Genomic DNA, 22,681 nt, shown 5'->3' with positions numbered 1-22,681 from the left:
TAAGAAAGAAATGGGGATTATATTTTCAATAAATATGATAAATGATTGCAATAAATATTGTCAATATGACATGAAAAAATTTTATGCAATTATTGAAATCCCAATAAGAAAAAACAAACAATGTAAGTAATTTGTAAGCAAGTAAATACAAATGGATAATTAAATTTTATTCTTAGTAGTAGGAAATGAAAATTAAAACAGCCGAAGTCAAATTTTTCATCTATGAAATTAGTAAAGATTTAGGAAAAGAAACTACTCTTATTTGCAGCTGTTGGGAGTATAAATTGGCTCACCCTTCTGGAAAATTATTTGGCAATATTGTGCAAGAACATTAAATGTTTCATGTTTTGCAATGTAGATAGACAGAAAAACAGACAGATGAATGTATATATAAAGAGACATGTCCTAATGAAATAGAAACTTGAACATCTACTTGCAATAATGTTTACTGAGGAACAATGTATATGACAAATGCATAGTCTAAGTGACAATAAAAAAATACTTGTTTTAATATCTCAAGTGATGAGATATTATTAAAATACTATAAAATATGAAGAATTTAATATATAGCATATCCCAAAAAATGTATACACATACTTTGAATAATTATAAAAGCAGTGTTTATTAAAATACATTTCATTTTTCAAATTGAGCTATCAGATGTTAAAGTGCGTACACATTTTTTGGGACATCCTATATTTATATAAATGCTCTTTTGGGGGAAAATAGGTTAAACTTGTGCATTCAAGGTGATCAAAGTTATGTAAAAAAATATGTATAGAAAGTTTTTAAGTAATCCAATTAAAATATAGATTTCCTCAATGATCATTATGATTATTTCTCCATATTTTTTAAAAAATATATTTTTATTGAGTTCAGAGAGGAATGGAGAGGGAGAGAGAGATAGAAACATCAATGATGATCAGAGAAAATCATTGATCATCTGTCTCCCGCACTCCCCCTACTGGGGATCAAGCCCACAATGCCAGGCATGGGACCCTTCAGTCCGTAGGCCAAAGCTCATCCATTGAGCCAAACTAGCCAGGGCTCTCCATAATTTTCCTTAATTTTTAAGTTATCCACAATGAACATGTACTATTTTTATAACCATGAAATACTTTTTAAAAAATGAAATAGAATTAACTAGCAAAATCAAAATGTTCAAAAGAACAGGTAGGGAAAGTTGTGAGTAAATAGATCCCTGTATTGAAGGTCAAGGACCTGGAGTCTAGAACTCAGAAAGATTTGTTAAAATTGCCTCTTTGGCCTCAAAAATTTTATGAGTCAATGTTTTGCAAAAAAGTTCTTCCTAATATACTCTTGGTTCTGCCAACCCTGGTAGGCAGGTAAGCAGCCCAGATTAAATTTCTTGCAGATGAATTTCAGAACTCCTCCCCACTGATCACCTGTTTTTATTTTCTGAAAGAGAAGTGAGAAATTACTGCTGCCATTTGTCCTCTTCCCACTTAGTCTCAGCTGTGACATGGGGGAAGCAAATATTCAGCAGTGTTTTTGGTCTTAGGCAGTCTTACACCCAGACACCACTTGGCTCCAGAGTGATTTTGGCTGATTTGGGCTCTGGTTTATTGTTGCAGATCCTCCTCGTGGGCTTTTGAAATGATTTGTAGCCTTCGGAAATATTGCAATGCCTTCTAGGTATGGGGCAGATGAAGCCTTTGTCCACCTTTTCCAACCCTGTGATTTAGAATGAAATTGAAGTCAGCATGTCTAGGAATTCCTTGAGAAAAATCTGTGTTATTTAAATGGTCCACAGATAAGTCTTCTTTTTACCTCTTTCTCAGCTCCAACCTACCGTATTGTAAGAGGTGGCCTGTTCCACTAATTTAACCTCTTCTCCTTTGCTTTTATTCAGTACAGACATAAATTGAAATATTTTGTCTGTTGTGACCTCCCTCCACCACATACATTCTCTTTCTCTTTCCTTCACTTTCTTTTTGTTGCTATTGTGTTTGGTACCTGTATGCTTTTATTTCAATAGAATCTTGGAATACAGTGATGTTCTTAGTCAACTATCTTGATCTGTTGTTATAAGAAAATACAATTTATAGGAAACAAGTTCTCAGCAGTGTTATTTCCAAGTGATCTATGATGAATCTGTATATCTTTGACAAGAGCAATAATCACATTTTTGTGATATATACTATTGCCATTGATAAAATCATCTTGAAGAAATTTTGCAAACATAACATTAAGCAAAAATTAGTATGACATTAATTCTCTGAGGTTCAAAATATGTAAAGCTAAACAATGATTTAGGTTAACGTTTATCTACGGGTTGTGAAGGGGAGTTATGATCAAGGAATAAAACACAAGCAAAATAATATTAGATTTCTATGTTGGTTGTGTAAAAAAATTAGAACAATTACCATAAAATAGCATTTGTAGCTGTGCTAGGTACTATTCAACATTATTTTTATGCATTAATATATGTAATCCTACAGCAACTCTGATTAAGTAGGTATAATTATATCCATGTTGCACAGTGAGGAGACTTCTGCCCAGATAGGTTAGGTGACTTGGCCAAGTACAAGTCAAAGAATGACTTCAGAAACTACACTTCTAAGTTGTTCTTTTTAATATAGAAATATGGCTTAGAATATGTGGGGAATGTTATTCTTCCCTAGTGGTGAGTGTAAAGCTCTTTATTTTACTGTGTTAATACTTATATAGGTGTAATGGATCCTCATTTTCAAACATAGTAGCTTGATAGATTGTGGGCTGCTGTTAATCACAAAGGTAGTTTCTTAGTTGCTACACCAAACTTTCCAGTCTCCCCTAATCCAACTTTGAATGTTTAGTTGGATCTCTGATTCTACATATATTTAACTTCTGTTATGAAAGTTGAATTAATTTTATTCCTTCATTTGACAGCAGCAAGACATAATTCCTATAGACAAATTAAAGATGTACCTTTCAACTCTTACTATGAGAATATTAGCTGGCATACATATCAAACTCATTTCTTGCAAAGACTTGCTGTCCTAAGTAAAGTTTTTTTAAATTATTTTTTAAAAATGATGGCTTGCCATTGCATATATGTATTTGAAGTTCTTCTGATAGCAGGCATTGGTTAGGATTCACAGGGAATACATAAATAAGTAAGCATAGTTTTGCAATAAAAGTTCCTCAAGATCTTGCAGGGGAGATGAGGCAAATATATAAATGCCTGTAGCACAAAATGAATTAATGTGTTTGCCTAAAAAGAGTAAAATATCTCTACATTAATATGGAAAAAGGGGGCATTTTGTATGATTTGGTGGTACAAAAAAGCTTCATGAACAACCCACTAGAAAAATGGACCAAGAATTCACAGAAGAGGAAACATTGTATTATTCATTAGTAAGAGAGAATTAGGAAGGAGGATAGACTGAGGGAGGGAGAGAGGGAAAGGGAAGAAGGAACGAAAGAAGAAAACCACTTATTTCTTATCTGGCTTCTTGGAAAAGGCAGCATTTGAGATAGGCATTGGACAGTAATGTATGATTGTGATTGGTGTAAATGGGATGCAGGGCATCAAGAAGGTAGGAGTAACTTAAGCAAAGACAAAGAGATTGGAAAACTTGAAGCACTCGAGGAACAAGTCATAAAAGAAACTCATATAATTCCCTTTAAGACTGGAGGATCTGTACTGGTTCTTAGAAGATGTATAGGAGGGCTTGAAACCTTAAATGGTATGTCAATGCATAATTCCTTAGGAGATGAAATTCTGGGGAAACTTTGGAGGGAGGATTGTCAAAATAAATTTAGAAGTTCTTGAAAATTGGTTCCCATCCAGGAGAATGGGCTACCTCCTAACTAAATATGAGATTTAGTTACTTTGGGGTCACAAAATACCCTTGATAAATCAGTTCTGAATGGATGAAACAGTGTTACCTGTGAGCCTGCTAAACACCAGAATTTGCAATAGCCCTTTGGGTTGTAGTCATGCTGACTTTATCTCTTGCTAAAACTCATAATTTGGAGTAATCCTTATGCTTGCTTGATAATAATACAACAGTGCCATTTTGTAATAATATCTGAAAATTTCTTCTTAGGTCTTCTATATCTCGCATTTCTGAAGGTAAATAATTAATGACTATCATACAGTGTCCATCATTGGCTTTAGTTTGTTGATACTAAAGAATTATTTAAAAATGTGCCTTTAGCTTCTCAGGCAGAATGTCCACAGACATCAGCATTGGTATCCATGCCCAGCCAGGGTCAAAATGTATCCCCAGATACTAATAGATTGTGAGGCAATTTTCTTCAGGTTGTGTATATGAGAACTAATGTGAACATTAACAGAGACATCATCAAGCCAATTACTCTGTTGCCATAGTTCACTACATGTTGCTTTTGCAAAGGAACTATGTTGTCCAATGGGCTCTGTACTTTAATTTGCTCATAATAATAACAATGAGTAAATGGGTCCACCTGTGGACTTCAGACTATGTTTTGCATTTTAGGTATCCAAGAAAAAAGTAATGTTTTCTGTTTTGCTACATTCATGTTTTCTATTAGAAGAAACCTTTTGAAGCCCAATGTCTGACATTAATTTTAATAAAGATAAATTACATTTCATTGTGTCTCTACTCTTTCACATTAATCCATTATGAATATTTTATTCCACTGTTAGGAAAATTACTTTCACTTACTAGTGAGAACTTGCCTTTATAAGGAGTGCTTTATACCTTAGGATCTCATAACTTTAAATATTTCAGGCGTGATAAATGGTAAGAAATGAAAAACCTGAATTAACAGGGCAAGAACCATTTAGAAGTCTTTTCTTTTCAGATTGTGATTGTACAGTTACACTTATTTGATGTACTCAGCAGGTTGTAAAATTTATATATTTCTGTAGTGATCCATGAGAGATGACTTCATCATAATGAAACACTTTTAAATTTGATTCTTGTGAGTTGCAAAATGATTATCATCTTCCCCCGCCAGGGAAAAAAGAAAAAGTGTGTGTGGGTTTTCTTGTTTGTTTAACATCAAAAACCAGGTACTAATTCTGATCTCTTGATAAAATATAAAAACCTCTCTACATATCCTCTCTCTACCTCTTCCTAGTTTCCATGACCAGGCACAATTACTGTTTTTAGAAAATAAACAATATGAGGCAAAACATCTATTTATTTGATAAGATATGTACAAATGCCCTTCTGGAGGAAGAAAATAAATAAAAAGGCATCAGTATGTTTCACTGATATGCACCATGAAAAAAAAAATGCTGGTTTTATAGTCATAATAGAGGAAATAAGTAAAGGAAGTACAGTGTTTTCCTGAACATGTTATTTGAACTAAAACCTTTACATTATATGTCAAAATTTTATGGGAAAAATACAATAGAATCTTCTTTAATGCATTTGGGCCCAATGAGCTAATCACCATGAACTTTGGGGAATCATGATATCAGGTAGAGCAAATCATGATATCAGGTAGTATAAGTGCTTCAACTTAATGTTTTGCATCCTATATAATAAAGAGCTAATATGCTAATTAGACCAAACAGCTGAATGATATTTCAGACAACCATCCAGATGACCTTTTGGATGAAGCCAGGGCTGTGAGGGCCGGTCAAGGCAGCCAGGTCTGCGAGGGCTGAGGCCCTTGCATGAATTTCATGCACCGGGCCTCTAGTTTCTATACAAATCTTACAATCAGTTTGGCCATTTATACCAATAAAACATTTAATACATCAAATTGGGAGAAATGACAACTTAATAATATTGAGTTCCAATACCTGAACATAGTATGTCTAGCCCTTTATTTAGATTTTTATTTAATTTATCTCAACAATGCTTTGCATTTATCACTATAAAGGTCTTGTACATATTTTGGATTATAGGTCTAAATGTGAAAGCTAACCTAGAAAACTTATACTGGAAAATCTTTATGACATTGGGAAAAGCAAATGTTTTCTAAAGAAGATTTTTTTTTAAAAAATAGTCCCCCCAAAAAGACAAATTGGATCATATAAAAAATTTTAAATTTCTGCTTTTTAAAAGACACCATTTAAAAAATTAAATGACATATACTGGGAGAAAATAAGTGCAATATATGTGAATCTGACAATGCACTTGTGTTCAGAATATAAAGAGACCTTTTGGAACACAAAAAGAAGGTAAACCATTCATTTTAAAAACAGGCAAAGTATTTTAACAGACATTTTGCTAAATAAAATGCACAAGTACCAGTAAGCAAATGGAAAATGCTCTAAATCTTTAGTCTTCAGAGAAATACAAATTAAAACTCCATGAGGCATCTCTGCACATTGATTAGAATGGCTAAGATTTAAAAGAGTGACATTACTAATTGTTAACTAGAGGAAGGTTCAAGTGGAATTGTTATGCACTGCTGGTAAGGATGTCAAATGCTACAATCACTTTGGAAAATGGATTGATAGTGTCTTAAAAAGTTAAACATATATTTATCATATGACTTAGCATTTTTACTCTCATATATTGACCCAAGAGACATGAAAAATTTTCCACACTAAGACCTTTACCCAAAAGTTCATAGCTGCTTTATTTGCAATAGCCCAAAGCTGGAAACAACTCAAATGTCCATCAACAAGTGAAAGGAAAATTAGTTTTTACAATGGAATACTACCCATCAGTAATAAGGAAATGAACTACTGACAAGGACAGCAACATTGGAAAACCTCACAAACATTGTGCTGAGTAAGAGGAGCCAGACCCATCTCCCAACCCAAAAAAGACTATGTATTATATAATTGCATTTTATAAACTCTCAGAAAAGGCAAATTTAATCTATAGCTATAGAAAACAGTGGTTTTCTGAGGCTAGGTGAAAGATATGACTCTATGAGGTTTAAGGGAAATTTTTTGAGGGGAGTGGTAAAGAAACTTGTAGAACTTGATCATGGTGATAGTTACAAGGGTATATGAATTTCTTAAAGTTTATCAAAATTCACAGTTAAAATGGGTGAATTTATTATACATAAGTTATACCTTAATAAAGTTTATTTTTATAAATAAACACCAAAATATATATTTTATCACTTTAAAAAAATGGCCAAGGCAAATTTGAGTGAGTGTTATTGTCCTTGTGTCTGACTTGAGTTACAAAGCATAATATTATAATGGTACCTCTACAATTTCCAGTTGGGGTTTTTTTAGAGAGTAAGAACTTAAAGACACCTGTAGAATAATGTGAATGCTGAATGCTTTGCTTTTTAAAATTATTTTCCTAATATTTTAAAATTGCTTATCTATACCTAATTGAACAATGTATCCTTTTTTTCCTATGTGAGATGTATTTATGGATCTTTTCCAAAGCATTTTATCAAAACATTTTTACTCTTTAAATTTACATAATTACAATGACAAGTTCAAATGGTCTGAGTAGGTTTGGGATCCAATACAGCTTACTTTGGTGGCAAGTTGGAGCAGGAGTCAGGCTGCGCCCATAGCAGTGTTAGCTGGTTGTTCACAAAGACACATGACTGAGGGTCACTAAGAAGTAAACTGAGGATTCCTAGTTTGGCAGACAGTGTCTCACATACAGTAAGCACTCAATATCTGTTTAATTTAAATATTTATCTTCTACATTACTTATCATGAGTTTAACAATTGGTTGTTGGATGCTCTCAGTAAATGTTAAAGGGGATTAATTACTTTCAGTCTTACAGGAACTAGAAGAAGGATTCCTCTATTCATTAATGCATTTTTGGCAATTCTGTATTAAAAGTTGTATTTGAGCTCCATATCTCTCTTACTGCTACATTGCCCCTTGGAGGGACTTAGTAAACATTCTGTAAAAGCATAACTTTAATAAGTTCTCTGCCTTGTCGGGAGTCTGTTGAACAGGAATGGCTCTAAAATCAATCTCCAATACCTTTTTCAAACTTTTGAAGTTGGTAAATTTCTTGTGCTAACTTTTTTAAGTCAATCATTTTCTGGAAAGATTATTCTGAAGAAATTAATGGTATAGAAATGAAACAGATAAAGGGGTTCTCATCAATCAGCACTCCCCTCCACTTGTTTTAAAAATCCAATATAGCTGAATCCTCAGAACTCTTACAGTTTGTTGGGACACTTTACAAATCCCTAATCCTGGTTCACACTAATTTGCAAGAGTGATCTGAGGCCCGTGTTGGTTGAATGACCTTCCTAAGACCACACAGCTATCTCTGGTAAAACCAACCCCTGAATTCATGTCTGCTGACTCTTATTCCATTGCTTTTTCAACTACCCTTCTGCTACAGTTTTCTCATATCCCATGAATAACATCTTACATATTTAAACATTTTTTTTAAATAGTGATCTTTCCTTTCCTTGAATATAACCTGCACCAAGCTAAATTATTCCTCGGTATTTACGCTTTTCAAATATTTTTAGACCGTCTTCATGGCACTCCTTAGTCATCCTTCAGCCTCATTTTATGTGCACATGTAGCTCCTTTAATCTTTTTGTACAAGTCAGTCTCTCTTCATCATTTGTACAATTCTCCTCTCTAGTGCCTAGAAGAGAACAGTTTGATTATGTTCCAGATGGGAAAAAATAACCCCAACATGTTGGAACAGGGAGGAGAAAAACACTGGATAGATGAAAGGAACAATCTACAGGTTAATTAGTAGTATGGCCACAAATATGTGCACAGTTTTGTTTCAGAAATAAAGCAAGCTGTATTTGTTGTAACTATCTCATCTTTGAACTTAACAGAATGCCGATAATGCCAAGCTGTGTTTACAGTCCAAATTTTTGTTAAAGACCTTCAACTTTGCATTCCCCCTGTGTGCTATCTCTTGCTCAAGACAGGACTACAAATAAGCACGTAGCCGGAGCTGATGCAAGAACCCATTACTGAGCTTATCTGTTTTGGTGCAGTTTCTGTGAATATACACGGTTTCTGGGAGCTCCTATAAAGCCTTAGGAAGGGAGAGCCCTTAACTTATCTCACTAGCTACTAGGCACTTGGGTATTAGTCATACTGTAAAAATTAAATGTGTTTACTGAATATGATAATCTAAAACTGGAAACTACATTAGTATAAGAGGAATCTCCCAGAAATGCTCTGCTGACATAAATAGAATATGCCTATTGCTTGGTTTTCTTGTGGCTTATATTTCTTAACTTTAATAGTCTTTTTAAAAAAAATTGGATCATGCCCAGCGGTGTGGCTCAGTGGTTGAGCATCGACCTATGAACAAGGAGGTGACCATTCAATTCCCAGTCAGGGCACATGTCCAAGTTGTGGGCTCGATCCCCAGTAGGAGGCATGCAGGAGGCACTCGATCAATTATTCTCTCTTATCATTGATATTTCTACCTCTTTCTCCCTCTCCCTTCCTCTCTGAAATCAATAAAAATATTTTTTTAAAGTGGGTCTTAAAGGATTTTCCAAAGATCACCATTGAGCATATTCTCCTTACCCTCAAGGAAACTTAATCTAAACTTCAAGTTGCCTTTTCATTTTATAAAATGTACCTTAGAATGAAAAATGGAAGGTGCTCAGGAAAACACTTGATTCAATGTATTCATTTTAATAGAAGGAGATAGAAAGTATAGGTCCAGCCTGGGTGCATGGCTTCTTAAGGAAACATGTCATTTTTCCAAACTCTTAAATGGTCCATAAAGTGTACCTTCAATCCCAGCCCAATCCTGCCTGTAGAATGTTCTGGTGCCTGCCTTCTGCTGACCTCTCATGATCTCACAGGGCTATCAGCTCCTACAAGGTAGAAACATGGTTTCTTGTTGTGTTCTTATTATAAAACATTGTGCTGTACCTCAGAAATAATGATAACTAGTGGAACTTATTAGAGTGGAATTTAAATTTTCTCCTTTCAAACCCAGTGAATTCTGCTAATTTGGAGGTGGCAAACAAGGGTGACTGTTTCCTCTCCACACAAAACAAGATTGTGAAGAGACTTATTCTGTGAATGAAAGGGGAGAAGGGAAAAGTAGAAAGCTTCTCATGTTTTATTCAGATGTTAACAAAGAAAATTGAGAAGTGTGTTTCCTTAAAATTGACACCATTTTTATCCCAAACATTCTGGTAAGTGATAGCAGATGACTGTGCAAGCGTCTTAAGAGAGAGAGAAATTTTTGCAGAGCATACTCCCAGTGGGAAGTATTGCCTAAAAGTAATACACGAGTCACTTTCAATCGTGCATATTTTCACATACTGTGTGCATACATACGTGTATTAATAACTGTTCCCAAGACGTCACTTTAGCGCTCAGAGAGCTCAGTGTTGCTATGCAAGCGCCAGAAATGGAATCAATGCAGACTGCAGCTTAGTGAGGAGGATTTTACAGACACATAGGGTGGGATTGGCCTGAGCTATCTAAGGCTCTGTGCCTTGGTCTCCCCGATAAGGTCTGTGATAGTATCATCTGTCAAATATTGATGATATCCAACTACCTACTCCTCTGAGAAGATAAATGGCACTGCCAGTATTTCCAGGGAGTTTAGGTCCTCAAAATCTATCTACTCACATTCAGCAATGCATTCCATCTTGTGGATTTTGCATAGGTATTCCTTAGAATGTAATCTCTGGATAGGAGACCCAGATACATAAGTACCTTTTGCTCTATTGTGCATGTAATTTATATCAATATGCATAATAAAAGTTATTTACAGTGATACATGTTGATGTAATTCCTTACATTTTTATTGTCATTTGTAATTATATATATGCACAAATTATTTATATACCATATATATGAATATATTATATAGACTTTTATAATATATATCCTCCCAGTAGCTCTTTGAGTTCACTAGGGCTGGTATTTCTATTGAGGTACCTAGAACTGGCTTAGATGGATGGAGTAGCTTTCCCAAAGTCACAGATCTTATATCTAGTACAGCTAGAACTAAAACCCAATTCTTCTAACCACAAATCTACTACTTATTCCAGTCAATGGGGTTTTTATTCTTTAAAAATAACAAAATAAAGTCAGAAACCTTCTATCAGTGACTATTAAATGTAACTCTAATGTACAAAACAAATAAATTCAGACCACCTTTGGTCAAACAGGGACCAGTGCCTGGCCTTCTCTGGCCCTGAGGTATGTTGCAAAACCCACTACCTCACATTCTGCTGCCATTGCTTTGAATTTCAGAACAGACAGAAGTACAAATGCAGCACATGCCGGGTGTTTTAGACAGAAATAAGATGGGTGTCCTGGTTCTGATGATGACGGAGTTAACCTTCTTCTGGAATCATGTAGAAGTCATTCTTGTGGACTACAGTGTTCCACACAATACTCCTATTGGCAATGAAATTTTACCTTATGTGGGAGAAATTCCTCATGCCCAGGCAACAGCGCCTACTAGTGGGAAGAAACTAATACTTGTGGTGACACACCTGTGCAGATGAAAGAGCACCTCACTGAGAGCCTGCAGTCTTGAATTCAGGCCTCATATTTGCTCTTGACTTGCAATGGGCTCTTGAGGCACTGCCTCTCTCTGAGCTGTTGCTTTTGTATCTGTAGATTAGATTGGACTGTATGCTGTCTATGTTTTCCACATGCTCTTATAATCTGGGACTTTTTAAATTCTCTTAACAATGTATAGCAGCCATTTCAGTATAAAATAGAAAACCAAAACCCAAATAAGACTAATGAGCTTCTGATGGGTGAGAACATCACCCATCTGTGGGCCCAGTGTCAGATGCACAGGTCATGTGGTCTAGCTCAAAGTCCACTAGACTGGGGCCAGGTTAACTGAGTTTGAATTCCAACTCTGCTACTTACCCTTTAAGTCATTCATAAGGTTAACTCATTTGTCAAAAGAGGATAATTGTCTCATCTAGCTTTTAGTTCTTGTAAGATTTAAATGACAACATGGAAATGATGTCTTATATGAACTTGCAGTTGCTCTCCATCTTCATGTATCAAAAATTTATTTTTTAATTTGTCTTTATTGTTGAAAGTATTACAGATGTCCCCCTCACCCCCCCATTGACCCCTTCTAGCCCACACTTGCTCCCCTGCCCCAGGCCTTCACCACACTATTGCTATTGTAAGTAATATTAGCTATAACTTTTATTTTGCTGTTTTTGGTAGTGTCAGGTGAGAAAGTACATTGTCTATTATAAAGCACTGTGTAAATAGAAGGAGTGCCTACTAGCATCATAAGGAGAAGCCCATGGCTATTGTGGGGCATTGAAATACAGTGGCTTTAGAAACACCCTCTTGAGTTACCTCAGTATTAGGTTTGCTCTTAAATAACCAGAATGCATTTAGGATTTTCCACCAAAAAAAGTAAAAGTACCCAGGCAAATGTCAAGATTTTTAGCTTTGCATGGAGCTTGAGGGAAACACAAATCCCCATGTGAGATACTACACACCAGATTCAAATCATAAGTCAAAAATAATCATTGCAGTAGCAGTTGTAACACTACTCGTAGTTATTGATTTTTTTCTCTGTCAGCAGATCAATCATGAAACGAATTTTAAGTATAAAAGAAGAGATTAAAAATTAAGTGCAGGAATATGAAATTGTCCATGTATAAAAATTAATTTGAAGAGAAATCTTGCTTTAGCCAACGTGATAAGGTTTGCACAAGCTTCCTGCCAGACCAGAGTTTTCAGGAATTTTTGGAGTTGATAAGTAATAAGCCAGGTTAGAGGGCAGGGCTCTAGAGCCAGACTGTCTGGGCCCCTATTCCAACTTCAGTTTTTTAACTCTATGGCCTTGGGCAAGTTACTTAATCTCTCTAAACTGACATTTCTTCAAGGACAGTAGAGATAATGATAAGGACCTACTTCGTGGGGTTGTTAGAAAGATTATACGATAGTACATTCAAATACTTAAAACAATGCTTGGAAAATAGTATGTGCAGAATACCTTGATCATTATGATCTCTCTGGGGCCACAGAAATGTTCAGCTTTGGAACTGAATTTCTAGCACTAAATTCTATGCATAGCATGTTGGTGAATATAAATCTTACATAACTGTCTTACAGATGCAGCTATCTCTATTATCCCACATTGACCATCATCTTTAGAGGAGGGGACAGAGCGTACATCTCTGGTCCTAGACATAAGGAACTCTACATTTTGAAGTTGTCCAACACCTGCTGTAGTTGAGGGAGAAAGTAGAAAGGCCTCTAGTTCATACGTTGTAGCTGTTACCTGCATTGAACTTCATGGACAGGTAGTCAGGCACTTGTTTCATCTCTCCTTTCTACAGAAGCAGAGAAAAGGTGACTGCTGTGCATAGTACTTGGCACAGAATAGAGACTCAGTGTGTTTGAAGGGTTGACAAAATGGCTAGATAAATGACTCACTGAGACCACCTGGGCCTCCCAGGAGTCTACTTGTCTACTTTCCTTGTTTTGAAAACAAGGGACCTCAGGTTCAGAAATTTGGGAAACTTGTTCAGGCTCCCAAAACTAGTGAGTTCACCCCCACAGTTCTGTCTGATTGCCGTTACACCACGTTATATAGAACTTTGTTTAAAGGCTATCATTATCCCAAACTGCAAAGCAGTGTTGTTTTTTGTTTTGTTCTTGTTCTTGTTGTCTGGTTTTGCGGTTTGTTTGTGCTGCTTTTCCTGAGAATAGAAGTCATCAGAAAGTGGTTTTCCTGCCTTCTCTCTGTGTGTGTGTGTGTGTGTGTGTGTGTGTGTGTGTGTGTGTGTGTGTTAATTAGTTTAGTGAAGTTTGGGACAAGGGTACATGGTTCCAACAAATAGTGGTTTCCTAAAATGTAGCTCAGACAGCCAGGGCTATTGGTTCTAGCCATCATTGATGTCTAAGAATATTCCAGGACAAACTACAGTGTGTGGAACACATAAACACACAGCTCCCTTTACAGCAATGGCTTTCAACCCACTGCACATCAACATCACTATTGCAGAGCCCCACCCCAAATAAATTGGAATCCCTACAAGTGGATCATGGGCATCAGTATTTTTAAAAACTTTCCTGGTGGGAAGCCAGAGTTTGAGGTTCAACAGCTCAGGATCTTCTTTGAAGGACCCTCACCTATAATGATTTCCTCTTCTAGCATATCCTGATGTTCGTTGAGCACTCCTGAATTCACACTGACTCTCTATTCTGTGACAAGTACTTTGCACAGAAGTCACCTTTCTCAGCTTCTGTAGAAAGGACAGATGAAACAAGTGTCTTGACTACCTGTCCATGAAGTTCAATGAGGGTAAGAGCTACAAAGTATCTACTAGAGGTCCTTCTACTTTCTCCCTCCAACTACAGCAGGTGTTGGACAACTTCAAAATGAAGAGCTCCTTATGTCTAGGACCAGAGATGCACACTCTGGACCCTCCTCTCAAGATGATGGAGAACTGATGCAATGCTGGCTCTTCTTTCCCTGGGAGATGGAATGGGCCCCCCTCCTAGACAATGCTAAAAGCATCAGAGTTATGATTGAATACTAAAATATATTCATAGGGGAAAAAACATGCTGATTAAGAAGGTGGTCTTTGCAAGTCTGACCTGGTTCTAATCTCAGCCTCACCTCATTCTACCTTTGAGACCTTGGCCAAGTCAGTTAACCTCAGGTTTCTTATCTATCAAATAAGAACAGATAAAGGTTGATGGGGCTAAATGAAAGAATGTATGAAGAGTGGTAGGACAGTGCCTGGAACAGAAAACAGTACAGTGGTTTTCTTTCATATATTTGCAATACTTCTTCACAGTGCAGTATATTTAAATCAGTGAAGCATACTTGCTGTTGCAACCCTATGTGGGACTCCCCCTCCGATTCACCTCCTTACCTGAAGGTCCAACCTAAGCAAATATATATCTATAAATGAATCACCTCATGGTTAGACTTCATAATGACTTCCTTTTAACAATAGGTTCCTCACCCCCCCCCCCCCATAACATCAGGTTTATTGCCCAGGCCTTTGTCTACCCATTCCTGAACCGTTCTGTCATTTTTGGGGTTTGTTTTATGTTGTTTCTGTCTTACCTTAGCTTAATTTCTTATTTTGTATTTCAAATGTTTCTCTTATTTGTCTCTCCTTTGTCAGTGAAGTAAGAGACAATAGATTGTTTCTCATTCACCATGTTTCACATGTCTATCACTGGTCCTAGTGCCATAGCAGTCATTGCTCCTTTTCCTTTGTCATCCTGCAAGTATGTGTGTGTGCGCGCGCGCGTGTGTGTGTGTGTGTGTGTGTGTGTGTGTGTGTGTACTGTATAGGGAAGGGAGAGAAAGGAACAGCTATCTACCCCTTCCTTCACCTTGCTATCCACATGTCCATTGAGTCTTCAAGCATTTCTGCATGGCCCACCTAAGCAATAATAGAATGTAGTAGTAGAATGCAGTTATATTCATACTAGTGGTCCAGTGCACAAAATTTGTGCATGGGGGGGGAGGTGGGCGAGAGGTTCCCTCAGCCCAACTTGCACCTTCTCCAATCGGGGACCACTGGCTCCTAACCACTCACCTGCCTGCATGCCTGATCACCCCTAACTGCCTCTGTCTGCCTGCCTGATTGCTTCTAACCCCTCTTCCTGCCTGCCTGATTGCCCCTAACTGCCCTCCCCTACTGGCCTGATCTTGCCCCCAACTGCTCTCCCCTGCTGGCCTGATCTCGCACCCAACAGCCCTCCCCTGCCGGCCTGATCGCCCCTAACGGCCTCTGCCTTGGCCCCCACCACCATGGCTTTGTCTGGAAGTCGGACATCCAGAAGATGGCCGGTCGACCCAGTCTATTTAGCATATTACCCTTTTATTAGTATAGATTATATAGGATGGGATTGCTTAAATTGGGGTGGGGGGGAGCCTTTACAGCAGGAGGGAGTGCTCTTGGCAGACAAAAATACATAATCCCTATACCTGGACTGATAGCCAGCTGTATGCACTATACTGCCAAACTGGTCATTAAAAAATAGAACTGCTTTCTTACACCTTACACCAAACAGCTGTTGCCCTTAAAACCCCTCCTCAGCCCCCACCTTAGGTTCTGCCTTCTCAGTTCCCCCAGATTAGGTTCTGATTGGTTGGTTTCTATGCCAGTCAGCATCAAAAGCTCTGCCTCCTAGGCAGCCATTGGCTCCTCACAGTTCCCCCAGATTAGGTTCTGATTGGTCAGTTTCTATGCCAGTCAGCATCTCCAGGCCTATCTCCAGGCCTGATCAGAGAGGCGGGGATGATCAGTATCCCCCAGGCTGCTATCTAGGCCTGGAAAGAGAGGCAGGGCTGCTGGTGAGGTCCGGAGAGAAAGACAGAGGCAAGGGCTGATCAACAGCTGCCTCTGGGCCTGATCCGCAGCCCTGTTGGCAGTCAGTGCTGGGTTGCTGCACCTGCAACAGTGGCAGTCAGTGCTGGTCACCATGGCGACCCAGCACTGACTGCAGGACTGACTTCTGGTAGTTAAATAATGTTACATTGTTTAAAGACAGAGTCCAAGAAAGTAGTAATGACTAAATTTGATGCATGATGTAATTTGTGATGCCACACCTTACTTACATGGCTATCAGTTGACATTCTTGTAGGGTCTATATCAGTGATGGCGAACCTTTTGAGCTCGGCGTGTCAGCATTTTGAAAAACCCTAACTTAACTCTGGTGCCATGTCACATATAGAAATTTTTTGATATTTTCAACCATAGTAAAACAAAGACTTATATTTTTGATATTTATTTTATATATTTAAATGCCATTTAACAAAGAAAAATCAACCAAAAAAATGAGTTCGCGTGTCACCTCTGACACGCGTGTCATAGGTTTGCCATCACTGGTCTATATTGTCTTAGGCCACACAGCAGTGCCATATTATCAATTCATTTGTGACACAAAAGAAGCCTGTTCCATAGTAGTACTTCTAATCAATACACATGAACTGCTTTTCTCTGGCGCAGCACTGGCAATAGTTTATGAGAACATTTAGCAGATTCTGTTTATGTAGTTATCAATTGGGGAGAAAGCCATTGAAAACTCTTCAAACTAAGACATAAGAGAAATGACTCTTGTTGAGGAAAAGAAATATATATTACAATGCCACAGAATTTGTTTTTTTTCCAGCCAACTCATTGTTACCAGTCTGCCTCTGCACTGCTTTGCATGCAGATGAGACCTATTTGGGTGATACTTGTTAGCTGTTTTCCTGACAAGTAGCACAGAAATAGGCACCTCTTGGAAAGTGGCTCAACTTGACTTGACTGAACATTAGAGTCACCTGGAAGCTTTTAAAAATTTCATCCTAGGTCTCCCACCTCAGACCAATGAAATCAGAATCTCTGGATTACAGACCAGAGATCAGTATTTCTTTTAAAAGTTTTCAGATGATTCCAACATACAGGCAAGATTGCGGATCACTGTCCTAGAACTTAAGCAAGTTTTAAGAAAACTGCTTATTATATACACTGAGGCTGCAGGGTTCTATAAAATAAAAACTTTGGCCATTAGAAAATGCCATCAGCCTAGAACAGCCGTGGGCAAACTACGGCCCACGGGCCGGATCTGGCCCGTTTGAAATGAATAAAACTAAAAAAAAAAAGACCGTACCCTTTTATGTAATGAAGTTTACTTTGAATTTATATTAGTTCACACAAACACTCCATCCATGCTTTTGTTCCAGCCCTCCAGTCCAGTTTAAGAACCCATTGTTGCCCTCGAGTCAAAAAGTTTGCCCACCCCTGGCCTAGAACCATCAGTGAATATCATTATGGACCTGTTACATAAAGAAAGAAAACTTGTTCTATTATACTTTTGTATCTTCAGTGGAAGATAATTTGTGAACCACCTTAATGGAGTTCGTGATTTAGGACAATAACCCCAGTGGCTATATATATATATATATATATATATATATATATATATATATATATATATATATAAATTGGGGCAGGCTTTGTTTCTAGGTATACATGACCATCATTTCCCTAGCCTGATATAACCTTATTGATTTAACTTTTGGAGCAGGACTTTTTTCAGAATATATTTTTGAAGGTATCTAATGAGAAAGCTGATATGTTGTAGAATTGGCATTTAAAGTTTTAGTTCTTTATAATATTTAAAGATAGAATATTAATTTTGCTTGTGCCTAAAATTTCTAAAAATAAATCAAGAAGCAAGGAGGACATGAAGACACATGTGACGTGGCTTGATGTCTGCATAAATTTACTGTTTTACTTTTGATATTGAATAATATACAAGTTCGGGAGTCTGTCACCCCTGATCACCATAGCACTAACTCTCCAAATGGCTATGGACATTTTTGGTCCCACCTCCAAAGCCAGCATTGTTTGCAAAGGACAGTCTATGTCCTAATGGTGTATTGATCACCCAAGAAACATTTCTAAATAACACTTTATTTTCATAGTGTAAAGGAAATAAATTCATATTATGAAAAGAGAAAGTGGGAACCATTAAATATGAAAACATATTCCATTACTCTGCCTTCCTTGCTTCTTTGTTGATTGCCTTGTAAAAGCACCCTCTACCCATGCCATTCGTCAAGACAACTTGTTCAAAAACTGTAACCTTCCAGACTTAGCTCAAGTACTAAGATTTCCATAAAGCCTTTCCATTTATAAGAGGAAATAAACCAGAGATAAGGGAGTAATCAGGAAGCCATTGCAATGGCCCAAGGGAGATAATGAAGCTCAATTTAAATAGCAGGCTTGTGTTGGGAAGGAAGCATTTCAGAGAGGTTGCAGAGGTTACTATAGTTGGGAGGAAAAGGAGGAGTAATGGGTGAGAAGAATTCATGACTATCTCCACAGTTGACATAAAGCAACATATATAATAAGCAATAATATATAAACAAGCTCATTTTTATTGTTGTTGCTCAGGTGACTTAATTCACTGACAAAATTCTCCCCAGGCTGTATGACTGTTGCTTGGATTTGTTAAGTTCCTGTGCTAAGCTTCTCATACCAGCCCTGCATTTGAACTTGACCCTGGGATTCCTACTGGCCCCTAATCAATGATCATTCCTTGATGCTCTGATGCCTGCTAGTCCTGTACTATTCCCCTGGTTTTCCTCCTTTGAAAGTGCTGAGATGTTTGTCTTAAAAAAGGGCTTTAAGAGTGCGGTATGCTTTCAGTGATGTGTAGTATGAGCCCCTGTAGGGGCAAGAATGCACTATGCTTGAGGAACTTTCTTTCCATTCTCAATACCTCCCTAAAAGCCATGGTTAAAGTTTTTGTTCATGTAAAAAGGGAACATTCGGGCACCTTTACTGTCCTGTTGATGTGCAGGGCTATTTTTAATTTTTGTTCTTTGCTCTTTTTCTGTGCTTGTGATTTTAAAGGTGCCAGACTGACTGCCCTCGAGCCTAGTGTCCCTGATTTCTCCCAAGAATAGGAAAAATACCGAAGGCAGCAGAGCTGGTCATGTCTGGGGCCAGCATATTTGCCTGACCCACTCTGGAAGAATATTCTCCAAAATATAAAGGAAAGGATTGTTCCATATGAATTCAGCCCATCGGCTTTCATAGCTGAGAAGACAAAACCTTATTATGCCAGCACCAAATCACTGCAGAATTTTTGGGTTCAATAAGCATTTGGTTTTTGTGTTGTAGTTTTCTCTTCCATTCCCACCTGTCAAAATTCCATCCTTTAAGGTTGGGCTCAATTACTTCTTTCCCCACTAAAACTTTCCTGAACCTTCTCAGATGTGATTTTCCTCCCACATTCCACTGCACTTTCCCATGTGACACTTTCTCATGTGATTGTGGAATCTATATAGTCCCCTAATGACTGTAAAAGGTACTGATATTGTCTGATCCACTGTTGTATGTCACAGGGAAGCCAAATATAGTACTGGGCAAAGAGTAGATACCTGGGGAATGTCTTGAATAGAATGAGAATTCCAACGTTTACTTTGCAGCTTGTCCTTCAAGGCTCTGCTATGATCTTTCCATCTAATCAGTGATTGAAATCTCCCCCAGGTTCTCAGACTCTCTATCAGCCTTTAGGCCCAGACTCTTGGACTCCAGATATTACCCTTTGGGCGGTTGTTGTCTAGATCATAATTGCTACCCCTACCTGCCTTGTAGACCAGCATGACCAACAGTTGATAACATCTGCTTGAAAGCATTTTTTCCACCAGAGATCACTAGTAGTCCCTGAAGGATTATCAGGGAATCCAGTTTGATGTCTAAAAGGGAATTAATTAAAAATAATTTTGTTGACCTGCACTTAACTACTTTAAAATTTGTTAAATTTGAAATAATTTTCTCAGGAATCCAACTTACTCATTTTTAAATTTATTTTTATTGTGGAGGGTATTACAAATGTCTCCCATTTTTCCACCCTTTGCCCTACTCCACCCAGCTCCTGCTCCACCCCTGGCCTTAACTGCACTATTGTCTTTGTGCATGGGCTATGCATGTATGCATATAAGTTCTTTTAATACTCAGCACATTATAAAAATATCACATGTACCACAAAACCTCTGTTGAATTGTTTTTAATCAATGTTTAGTAACAGTGCCATTCAGCCCAGAATATTTTCATGTCGTTAGTATGATTTTTTCTGCTGATGCTAAAGCTACATTTTTCATTATTTACTATTGTATTGTTATATTTCTTCAGATCAACCAAAGGAGGTCAGTGATTTAAGTATGATTCATTGAAGGTGGAAAAAATAGTAATAAAGATAATACCATAAATACTACTTCAGATTAATATTACAATGTAAATTTTAGTGAACAGGCTTCCAATATATATAGAAAAAGAATCAGTATATGCTGGGATGAATGTGATCTTTCCGCACAAGCAGTTGAAAAACAAGAGTTTAAGCACTAAGTCTGATGATGACTCTTTAAAAATTAGATGTTATGGATTGCCTATTATCCTCAATATGTTTTCTGTAATGAAATGTTGTCAGATAATACCATGAAGTTCTCAGAATTTTAGCATCTTTTTCAAACATAGCTCAGTGAACTTTCTAGTAAACCAATTAAGCGTTTTGTTCCGAATAATCACAAAAAATAGTGCTATTTGAAATAACCTGCTTTGGTTACTAAAGTTAATGAACATCCATAATGTTAAACATGCCCCTCTAAGGTTATACATTTTTATAATAAAATCAGGTACAAGTTAACTCTTCAACAGAAGTTTGAAAATAAAGCCACACCTTTTGACAAATGTCAATAATATATTGACTTTATAATATGTCAATTATAGTGGAGATGACTTAGTTGTCAAGGGTTTAACTATTCTTCAAACACTTGATATTTTTTATTTTCTAGGAGGGAGATAATGGACTATACTGTAAAGACATTCAAATCCTGCAACAGAATATAAAGAAATTTTTTACAGGGCCAAATGCAATTAGGGAGGATTAGAAATATATTCTCCTCTTTTCTCCCAAGTTGAAACATTTAGCCCTCCTATTTTTAGGTGTGAAATGGTTGTCAATCCAATGTGACGGAGTGCTGAAAGCAGTCTTCATTCAGTGAGAAATTTCTCCATAATGTCAGATCTGTGTTCAATACTGATTCATAGAACCAGGCAGAAGCAAGATTACATAGTGGTTAACACCGTAAGTGCTGGAACTAGACTGCTTGAGTTTGAAGTTAGTTAACCATTTTGTGACTAAGTTTCCTCATCTGTAAAATGGGAATAATAACAGTCCCTATCACATAGGTTGTTGTGAATATGAAAGGATTTAACATAGAAAAAGCACCTAGAAAATGCCTGACACATATGAAGCACTAGATTTGCTATAGCTTACCTATAAATGCCTGCAGATCCTTGCAGACATCCCCAGTGACCTGTAATTACTTAGAAGAAATAAAGAATGAGATGGGAACCTGGATGTGGATCTGACCTCTGACAAGATTCCCACGATGGAGCCCGATACAGAGACAGATTGCAACCAGCAAAATGTCTCTCGCTGACATAAATATTTCTCTGAAATGATGTTTTATTGTTATTTAAGAATTAATGTGAATATTTTAAAGCTAAACCTGATGTGCATCTGTGGTCCAGATGCCCCATGAATCCATTTAAGAATGCTGGAAATTTGCAGAACCCTGGGTCATGAGGGACTCAAGCCCTACAGTGTGTGGAACTGTTGCAGGATTTAAGGATGTTCAACCCAAGAACAGACTTGGAGCAACACTAACTGAAGTGTAATATTTTAAAGAGTGTCAAGTATAAGAGAGGAGAGTTGTTTCATGAATCCCCTGAAGACAGAACTGGAACTACTGGGTAGCCGTTAGAGTGAGGAAGCATTCCAGCTCAACATGAGAAAGAACTTTCTGGCAGTCAGAGCTGTCTGGAAATGAAAGAGCCTGGCTTTTGACCTGCCTGTCACCAAGAGCTGGATGCAAAGGTTTTACAACCAGGGCTTTTGTGAAAAGAGTTGAAGTTTGCTTTTGGACCCCATTCCCTCCCAGTCTAACCAGACAGGCAGACTCCCTGAGAAGAAAGGCTTTTCTAGTCAATCCCACCTATTCCTACCATCCCGAGAGCCATTGTCCTTAGACTCCCATGTGAGAGTAGTCATGGCACTGGCCTCGACTTGAGTTCCACTCTGTCATTTTCTGCGGGCTCTTTGGCTGAGACAGTCAACTCCTCAATTTTATAGGGGGATGTAAAATCCCCATCCTGCTGGCCTTACAGGGCATAGTGGTGACTGTCCTGGTGATCTTGCTCATGGCGGTGATGGCGATAGTGGTGGTCCCATGGCTGTTGCTGCAGACATTACGAAGCTGCTGTCTTTCCCGTGTTGGTTTCTATCCCAGGACTGAAGTGTTCCTCTGTGTGTTCTTAACAGTC

The 22,681-nt window shown here is 37.6% G+C and overlaps 1 protein-coding gene across 3 annotated transcripts in view; it reads left to right on the top strand.

Annotated features, from left to right (window-relative positions):
* The window catches only part of LPP (LIM domain containing preferred translocation partner in lipoma), a 655,957-nt gene that overhangs the window by 517,456 nt on the left and 115,820 nt on the right, over positions 1 to 22,681 (top strand). The window lies entirely within an intron of this gene.

This window comes from Myotis lucifugus, unplaced genomic scaffold (assembly GCF_000147115.1).
Source record: "Myotis lucifugus unplaced genomic scaffold, Myoluc2.0 scaffold_14, whole genome shotgun sequence".
NCBI classification, from domain to species: Eukaryota; Metazoa; Chordata; class Mammalia; order Chiroptera; family Vespertilionidae; genus Myotis; species Myotis lucifugus.
Note: the sequence above shows the minus strand (reverse complement) of the source record. Positions and strands in the feature narration are given on the sequence as shown.